The sequence below is a fragment of the Ambystoma mexicanum genome, chromosome 7p, assembly GCF_040938575.1.
Source record: "Ambystoma mexicanum isolate Mex_15411 chromosome 7p, UKY_AmexF1_1, whole genome shotgun sequence".
In the NCBI taxonomy this organism is placed as follows: domain Eukaryota; kingdom Metazoa; phylum Chordata; class Amphibia; order Caudata; family Ambystomatidae; genus Ambystoma; species Ambystoma mexicanum.
Window position 1 is genome coordinate 402,557,855 of NC_090939.1, and position 8,928 is coordinate 402,566,782.

Consider the following 8,928-nt stretch of genomic DNA (forward strand, 5'->3'; position numbering starts at 1 on the left):
AAGGAAGGCTGAGTTGGTTATTCCATGTCATGCAGGGGACAGAGGCTGTGACAACCATTGAAAAACAATGGCAGGTGCCAGGCTTCCCAACAGTGAAGGCTGCGAGATGCTTTAAGACTCCCCCCACGCCCCCAAGTCCCGGTAGTACAGGATTCAACCAACAATTGCTGTTTGGCCAATGGACATGTGCAAAGTCTTGGGCAAAATTCGTCAGGTAGAACGGACGTTTCAAGAATACCAGACTGTAATATAACCGTTTGACTTTCATCCTCAGAACAGCACAGGCAACTTTCATTAGGATGAAATGATAGGTTAGGTTATTTATAACGCGCTTAATACACAGGGGTTTCTAAGCGCGACCCGGAGATCGAACCTGCGTTGCTCCATGTTGTCTTGCTTCCAGGGCGAGCACATTGCCGCTGAGGTATCCTCCCGAGCTTTGGTTTTTACAAATAAATGCCTACTTAGAGCTGTGTTCCATGCTGACTTGGAGAGAACAATGGACACAAGCAATCAGAAACAATGATCAGAGGCGTAGCCAGAATTGTCTAACAAGTGGGACCTTAAGCTAATGAAGTTGGGCCCACCGCAGTGACATTAACATCTGTAAATGCCCCCACAGCGTTGCCCTACCATGGCTGTGCTTCTGCCAATGACCTGGAAAAGCAAAGCCCGGGACTGAACATTAAGTGTCCTGTGACATGAATACCTCTGTTTTCTCAACTATAAGAAGTGGAAGGTCACTTTTCAAAGTGGAACCAGTCCGCGAACAAGAAGAAACTCTCATCATTAAGTGAGTGTGTGAGTAAACCGAACTTTTAAGTCGCCCATTCCACTTGTGATTCCAATCCGCTTAGAGCGTCCCCCAATTGTGTGCCAATCACTGTTGCCCTAATTGCCAAAATCTACATGTTCCACAGCCCTTTGTGAATATGTGACCTTGTCAACCTTCTTCCCAGATGCCCCTCTTTCATATACGGTTGGCTGGGGCGACTGTGGTTGGCAAGTCACAGACCTCCCGCTTAAAAAGTTTCAAACAACCCACACATTGCACTATAATCGAGACGAGCTTATTTGTAAGATGTCTTGTCTGGAAAGCCAAATGTCGGTGATGGAGCTGTCAGCGTATGTATACTGGGCCAGTGTCTCAATTCATGTGGCCAGCTCTGCTCTCCGGGCATCGCTGGGCAGGTTACCTGCTCTGGTTTCTATGCCTGCATTGTTCCTCACGCTTGTACATTACTAATAGTAATATATGTTGCTGTCACCATGCATACCTAATCGCTTTTTATACACCTTGTAATATATTGTGTTTACTTTTTGGTTGTGCTCTGTAAATACTTTGTGATTTTACTGTATTGCTTTCATCTATGCATATTATGTAACTGTAACCTCAAGAAATGCGTCCAGATGCCCTCGGGCCAGGTGCGCTATATAAATAAATAAAATACAAATACAAATGGGGTAGAGCACCAGGCAGACAGCAGACACCCTCCCTTTGAATGGTGCATTGCACCGCTGCTCACAAAACAGGTTACCCCCTCCCACTCACCCCACCAATAGGCCTGTCAGACATGTCAGTGTCAAAGCTGTTGGGAGTTTAAAGCCAACACCATTTCCACTTCACGCTACTGCATCTCACATATTTGGAATAGAGGCACATCATTACAGCTGTTACACGGGTAGTATAACTCCGTGGCAACGCGCTCGTCTTGGAAGCAAGACAACGCAGAGCAACAAAGATTTGAATCCCGGATCCACGCTTAGAAACCTCTTAGGTATTAAGAGCATTGTAAACAACCAATTATATTTCTTTGAGACTGTGGCAACTTCTCACGTGTGATTGATATGTATGGGTTTATCGTTGCCTTGTGCACACACTCTCTATTTTACACTGCATTATATCTGTACATAGCGCTAGACATTGAAAACACATAAGATGCTGGATTTGTTCAATTCAAGATCTCAGGGGTTGTAAAATGGTGCAGATTTGAGGCACAGGTTCCCATCGGCAAGATTACCAGAGTGTGGAGCCAGAGGTTAAGATGGGGCATGTTAATGGCTAATGCAAGTGTGACAATGATGAATTTAGGGACACATATTTCATGTGTTTTAAGTCAGCTTTAGGATTCGAGTCGTGTCTTTAAGGGTCGGACCCTGACTGAAAATAGCCTGGTCAACTCACAAGGTTTTGCTGACATAAAGTGATTTGCCCAGGATCACTCAATTAGGAAAAGTGGGAAATCTGTTCTCTCCATTAACTCCATTCCAATATCACACTCTCTCGCCCTTCCTTCTAAAAGTAGTGTTCCATACCCCTTCCAAATCTTTGCTCTTATATGCCACTTCCACCTGCCCCCTCTTTGCCTTTCATAAGCCCTCTACTCCCTTCACTTTCATCTGCTACATTTTACATCTTCGTCCCTCCTTAACCTGGCCATTCCCCATATCTTCCACCCACTCACTCTTCACGTACCAGAAGCCCCGCCACCCCTCTCACCTGCTATCTGCTAATCTCTCCACTTTCCATCTTCTTACCGCTCTCCCATTGGGAAGATCTCCTTTGCCACAGCACGAGAAAGGATCACTGTGCACTGCAGACCTCTGAAAAGGAGTCTGAGTGCTGATTCCCAAGCAATCATGCTCTGAGAAAAAAAGATTGCCACCTTTTATTTAACACACATTCATTAACTAAGCTAAAAACAGTACACACTCAGAGTCAAGGAGAAGCCGGAAATGTAGTGTGGAAATATCACTACCCCTTTCACTTCCCCTTTCTCTTCCATCCACAACCCTTCCTCGTACAACCCTCAGCCACCTTCTATCCACCCCCTTACCACGATTCCTGTTTACCCTAACTCCGACAGTGTACTCACTTCCCCACAATGTCGTTTTAGCCTGACTGGTGAGAAGCAACGATAATGCCTTATTTCCTAAGCAAAGGGTAAGCAATGAGGCCCCCAACCCATCCTCCATCCCGCTTCAATGTGCACCAACAATCTCTCTCTGAACACTGTGTTCACTCCAAGCAGGCCATGAAACAGGGGCTTGCCGGCCAAGCATTTTGATGTGAAAGATGCCTCCCTCCCCCATTAATGAAATATAGAACAGGGCATCTCGTGGGTAATAAGGCATTTTGCAGGCCCTGTTTGAGGATCACACACACACACATTTGTGAACAAAAGCTGATTGTTTATATGGCGAATATGAATGGTCGCTATTATATACATACGGTAATACTAATTAACCAGACTACGAATGAGTCTGTTTTGAATTAGCTGTTCTGCATACTAAGTCGCTTCAAGGGACACCTAATTCAGGTACATAAGGAACAGTGAGCATAAACCATTTGCCCAGGATAACAAACTTTGGTTAAACGATGAAGTCGAGATTTGAGCCTCGACTAAAATGTAAGAATTTGCCCACATAGTTTCCCAAGGCGTGTGTGTAGTAGTATGTGTTAATGTTTGGGTTTGGAGACCTACAATGGCATTCCTTTGTTTTTATAGAGATGACCCTAAAAGCATACAAGTCATGTGACACGCCAACATAATATGTACATTATTGCAGACACATGTTGATTAATAAAAGGGTATGATTGTAGGTTCTGTTTTTGCTTGCAGATTGCTCCGTAACGCCATAGTTTCTAATCAACCAACAGACACACTTTAAGTATCGAATTAAAATATGTTACAATTCCAAGAGGAAAAAAAAGGACAACGATAGGGTAAAGCTTCCTCCCCCCACCACCAACCCCTTCCCTTTGTAAATGGCCTCCTGCGGAAAGTTCCACTCATCATCAAGACCGCCCTCGGAGGCCATGTGTGGCATTGTGCAGCCCGGGCTGTTTGACTATCAGGTGATATGCGCAGTCATGCGTGTGCATGTACAATGAGGTGCGGTGCAGAAAATGCCACTGTTTGTTGAACGAAAGTAGTCATGTGGGATTAAAACGGCTTCACTTTCTCCCGGCTAAGGGAACACGTTCGACAGTGCTGGGTCTCCAGTTCTGTAAAGATGTGTGACCTGAGGACATCCTGCACTCTAAAGTTGCAATTCCTCCAGAATGCACCATTATGTAATGGGGGCGGTGTCCTTAATGAGCTATGTCTGTGTGTGTGTGTTCTGAAAGAGGCACGGATAGTCCCAGGATGGAATTCTGATTCGGTTGTGCTTTCTGTGCAAAAATGAAGCAATGGCCCTGTACATAGCACGATATGTGCAATGCAGCGACAGTGCTTTGAAAGTTTAAACTCTCCCGTGCCACCTGTAATGTTCATGTGTACTTGCGTCACGCCCTTGGTAACTGAATGGATGTATCTATACTGACTTGTATACAGCCGCTATAATCCACCTCCAGCTGCCCCCAACCAACACCTATTCCTCTCCTCCTTCCCTCTCCACATCACAAGAACTGCGCCAGCAATGCTTAGCACGCGCACCCATTTTGACCAAACACCCAATAAGAATCATAAGTAGCACCTTTTGTTGATTGGACAATCGAAAGACGCCGACAACAAATCCCACTGCTTCTAGGCGCTAGAACAATTAAGAGGGACAGATAATAAATACATTAAACCAACAACATGGGACAACTGTACACAATTGCTGCTAGTGGGGTACCAGGTGTGCAGCCTTACTATACACAAGGCACGAAAACCCCTCCACTCGTGCCAAGTGGGATTTCTACACATTGCATTGCTTTCCAGGAATCGAAAACCCTCTATATAAGACACAGTATGAATTTTACATCATTTTCAAGTCTAGCGGAATATCATACGCAGCCTGGCTGTTATGCTTCACAACTTAGAGGTTCACGCACACTGCAAGAGGTTCCGAGGGAGTTCCCGCGGGGACTTACCCTCCAACGTCTGATCGTTTTCAGATAAGTCCAAATTCCATGCTGCAGTCAGTCCGGGGAACTTTGCTTTGCGCAGTGAGACCTTCTGACTGGCGCAAAAAGATTGTAGACCAAGAAAGATGCCTAAGCAGTAGGGATCACGAGGAATGTCATCCAAAAATCGGGAGTCTGGAATCCAAATCCTTCCTCCGGGAGAGCATCCAGTCCCGTTATCTGTGTTACGGCTGATGGAGGGAGCAGGCGGCGCTGCATACAGAGCGAGAGGGAGAGAGACTGAACCCTGTAGCAAGTTGTGGTGGTGGCTGCGGGAAGCCCCTGGGTCCTACTGCTCTCTGCCCTCGAGGAGATCCTTGGAGCCGAGACACAGAGCCCCTCTTTCTAGACACACAAGGCTCTATCGCTCGAAGCCTGGCTTTAGAAAGAAACATACGACGTGGTTCGAAGATGCACAGAATGCAAGCACGTGACGAGGAAAGGATTTTCAAAACTGTGACAGGGAAACCGCGATCTGGATTCCGGTTACTATGGTAATTTAAGATGCAGGATACACGCATCACTTCATTTTGACAGATTCTTTAGATGTCTGCCAATTAATAAAACCCACTGAACAAACTAATGCCTGCATTTCAGAAGATACGTTTCAGAGAAGCAGCACGATTCTGGCATTGCGTGCAGGACGTAAATACCACTTGGGAAAACACCGTTTCAGCTTCACCCTTGCGCGCTTGACGTGTTTCCAATACAAGCAACGTGTTAAATTCCTCAATGACTGGAACCAGCTGCTCCCAACGCGAAACTTCAACCGGACAGAATTAATAACCTCTTTCGTAATGAATACGCGCACAGATAAAACAACGCTCCCTGCAACGTGGTGCCTCGCCCCCCCCCCCACCCCGACCTTTATACAATAGTGCATGTTCTCTGCCCAGACCACTAGATATCGCGAACACGTATGATGCCGGATTTGTCCTGACAGGCCGATTTTGTAAGGTACCCCTCACTCTGTTTTAGAGTTGTCTATGTATGACATGGGGTTCACTAGTTTCGTGCAGCCCCTGTGTCTTTTCACATTTTCCATATTGCTGTATGTTATTGAAAACAATGGAGCAATTCTTCCTGCCCTGGGAGGCGATATGTTCAGTCATGCGTGGGCGTATGTGTATACAATGAGGAGAGGCACAGAAAATGCCACTGCTTGCTGAACGAAGTTAGTCAAGTGAGATTGTAAAGGGCTTCACTTTCTTCCGGCAGAAAGGAGAACAGCTCCAGTGCTGGGTTTCTAATTCTGTGAAGATGTGACCAGAAGACTCCACGCAGTCGCAATGGGATTCCCGCAGGACAGCACCATTGATTAATGAGAGCACCCTCCTGGAGGCACTGCTCATAGTTTTTCATACAAGGATAATGCCATGCTGGAATTCAGTCAAAAGCAACTCTGAGGTGATGCTGTTCTTTTGTGTATGTGGGGTAGAACTGCTGTTGCTCATGGTTGGCTCTTGGGACACAGCTGTGCATCATATGCTCCTCCTGCAGGGGTACCTGTCCATGTCTCATCCCACCATTTGAAGGAACCTCGACCAGAAGAGAACTTCTTTAAAAAAAATTCTAATAAAATTTGTATTTGAAGAATCTAATACAAGGCAATAAGTAATAAAAGTGGATCTAACAAATTGATAACAGTTGATGCAGATTGATCCAAATATTGGTAATAGGAATTCACGAACTCCAAGTAAACATATAAGATTTGATGCGAAACAACAGATTTTATGGATAAAAAATAACAAGACATACAATAAACTAGAAGAGAAAATATACATAAACACAAGACAGGATTCTATAATGAAGTAGTGTACATTATGCATTTGGATCAGCATCAGATAAAAAGCTAAGGAACACCTTCCACTTCAATTCATGCTTATATGCACAAATAGGACTGGAGAGTCCAATGTGAGGCCAGGTGTCTTCAGAAATCCTCTGCCCTGTGGTGGATTTGCTCTACGGCATTCTGGTGGCTAGATTTCATATATGTCTTTATGTCCTCCCACCCTAAGAGAAAGCATCACAATGTGAAGCCCACCTGCAGCTATTCCTATCTTGCCTAAGGTTGTGGTGCATGGCTATACACGCCCTGTATGTGGTCCCCTTAGACCCAGGTACTCCTAGTTGTACCTTTTCTTCTCAGTAACTTGGACTTTTGAATAATGATGGTATTATCTGAAATGTGCCCTTATGCTACTGCAGACTTTGACTTTCATACTGTTTCCAACCTACTTTTAGCTTATTGAGTCCTAGTGTCAAACATTTAGGTCAAAAATGTGAGTTTGAATGGTTTTATAGATGCACGCACAACTAGGCTACTTACCTGTAACACACCTGGGCACTGGAGTGAAGAGGCATGACATTCTTAAGTAATTGTGGAAGTGTTGTGGGTGCCTTACACTGCTATGAGGCCTGTCATTTTAACAAATACATCTGTTGGGCCAATTTTGGTACTGTCATTTTGTATTTGACTCTTTAGTTTTGTAAAAGCTAAAGTGATGTGTAATCAATTTTGTTTTTCCAAACTTGTCCGCTGTATGTATATATTTTGATTTGCTTATGTGAGGGGTCAGAAATGCGAGACAGACAAGTATATAGAGTTTATTCACAAGGAGCCATTTTATTAAATAATAAAATGTGAGATAAACATCTATCTTTCCCTACACTAATACAGATGTCCCTACCTAACAAAAAATGTAGGCTAACAGATAATGACCTAATGTCCAAATGTATCGGTCCCTCACACTGATATACATACAACAAAACATACAGGAAATACCTGGCAATTGGGTTGCTGGAGAATACAACAGGAATTCAAAAATAATAATAATACCACAGGTGCAAGGTTCCAGTGCCAAGGGTGTTGGCATGGGCGCCAACTGTGCATAATGCAGTTTGCTAGCTGGACATCATATACACTGAAAATAAGGCGCTAATTGGGCATATTGGAAGCTGTACATAAAGTACTAACCGGGCATAATTGAAATACATTCTGAGGTGACAACTGAGTGTAATGAAAACTGGCATTTATATTCAGGTTAATTAACAAGGGGGGTCCTGGGAGTCCCTCTGCCAGACATTAGTCCTGGTTACGAGAGACTTACCCAGAGTCTTTAGCTCACTATCTTTCACAGAGAAGAAATATCCCAAACATATCAGTCTTTGTCCTGCCCTGGGGCAGTCCAGCACCGAAATACTAGGCAATTCTCCTCTGAACAAGAGTACCAACAGAAACCCCAGACACGTGTTTCGGTCTGGTTGGACCTCATGAGTAGGGTGGATCTGTGCCTCACTAAGAATAGTGAGCAAGGGGTCCACGTCTGGATTCCCCTAGTAACTTACGGTGAGACCCAAAGTTACTTAAATATGCAAGTTAACATGGGGGGTCCTGGGAGTCCCTCTGCCAGACATTAGTCCTGGTTACGAGAGACTTACCCAGAGTCTTTAGCTCACTATCTTTCACAGAGAAGAAATATCCCAAACATATCAGTCTTTGTCCTGCCCTGGGGCAGTCCAGCACCGAAATGCTAGGCAATTCTCCTCTGAACAAGAGTACCAACAGAAACCCCAGACACATGTTTCGGTCTGGCTGGACCTCATCAGTAGGGTGGATCTGTGCCTCTCTAAGAATAGTGAGCAGACGTGGACCCCTTGCTCACTATTCTTAGAGAGGCACAGCTAAGATAGTGAGCTAAAGACTCTGGGTAAGTCTCTCGTAACCAGGACTAATGTCTGGCAGAGAGACTCCCAGGACCCCCCTTGTCAATTTGCATATTCAAGTAACTTTGGGTCTCACCCTAAATTACTAGGGGAATCCAGATGTGGACCCCTTGCTCACTATTCTTAAAGAGGCACAGCTCCTCCCTACTGATGAGGTCCAACCAGACCGAAACATGTGTCTGGGGATGCTGTTGGTACTCTTGTTCAGAGGAGAATTGCCTAGCATTTCGGTGCTGCACTGCCCCAGGGCAGGACAAAGACTGATATGGTTGGGATATTTTTTCTCAGTGAAAGATAGTGAGCTAAAG

At 44.8% G+C, this 8,928-nt stretch overlaps 1 protein-coding gene across 1 annotated transcript in view; it reads right to left on the reverse strand.

Moving 5' to 3' along the window:
- The window catches only part of ROBO1 (roundabout guidance receptor 1), a 2,404,538-nt gene extending 2,399,260 nt beyond the window's left edge, over positions 1-5,278 (reverse strand). Inside the window, exon 1 of the mRNA XM_069636443.1 lies at positions 4,862-5,278. The gene's annotated coding sequence lies outside the window, so the exon portion shown is untranslated. The remainder of the gene's footprint in view (positions 1-4,861) is intronic.
- Positions 5,279-8,928: the final 3,650 nt, after the last annotated feature.